This window comes from Penaeus monodon, chromosome 30 (genome assembly GCF_015228065.2).
Source record: "Penaeus monodon isolate SGIC_2016 chromosome 30, NSTDA_Pmon_1, whole genome shotgun sequence".
Lineage (NCBI taxonomy): Eukaryota > Metazoa > Arthropoda > Malacostraca > Decapoda > Penaeidae > Penaeus > Penaeus monodon.
The window spans coordinates 2404252-2405112 of NC_051415.1; the positions used below are offsets into that span (position 1 = coordinate 2404252).

An 861-nucleotide genomic window follows, 5' to 3' on the forward strand; every position below is an offset into this window, starting at 1 on the left:
GACGGACGGACTGCGTCTCGGTTTTCCTCTCGTTTGACTGCGATTTTGCCGCGAGATTGAGTCGTTCCGGAGGCGGAGGCGAGGTACGTAGGTGTGGAAGTGTGGCGAGGGAGATTTAGGGCGTTCGAAGGGGGGAGGAATGCCAAATGCGGGATCATCTCCGTTGTTTTTGTTCCGTCGAGGCCTTGGGCGGGAGGACGCTGCGTGCCCGGACGCCCTCGATGCCTCGCCTCTGGGGCCGCGCCGGGGGCACCGGGGGGGCCTGGTGCCAGGGCCGCGAGGGACTCCAGGGAGGGCGTAGGGCGGAAGGGCCTGAGCTCCGAAGGACCCGCGCGGGGCAGGACCCGGAGGCCCGCGTGGCCGTGGCCTCCCGCGCCCCAGGGGACGGGGGGGGGGGGTCCCTTTTCGTTGTTAGTATTATTAGCCAAGTTTTACGGCTGTCGTGTGCTAATAATACCGTTGCTTGGTTTAATTCCTCCCTCCTGTTATGTTTTATTTCGTATCTCGTTGCTCTTGCACTTTTCGTTACACAATAGCAATAATTGTTCTGATTTGACTTTTTCTATTATTCAAAAATTATGTCTGATATATTTATTGTCATTATTACCAGTATACATGTTCCTGGTTGTCATTGTTACTGTTACGGCAAAAAATTATATTCTGCATCTCCCTCTAATTCTCAGCCTTGATGGGTATTTTCACCATCCCTATTTTTAACAAGAATCTAAATAATCCATTCATGATCATCACAACAGTTGGTACAGTGCTGATTGCAATGTTTATGATCAGTCAGAAATTGTTTGTTGATGCGACTCCCAGGAAATGAGTCGGGAAAACTAAGGCGTCAGAAGTATTTGTTAG

General features: G+C 51.3%; 1 protein-coding gene across 1 annotated transcript in view; it reads left to right on the plus strand.

The window, feature by feature from the left end:
• The window catches only part of LOC119592451 (transformer-2 protein homolog alpha-like), a gene marked incomplete at its 5' end in the record, with an annotated part of 8052 nt that continues 7191 nt past the window's right edge, over positions 1-861 (plus strand). The window contains 1 exon segment of the mRNA XM_037941272.1: positions 1-83.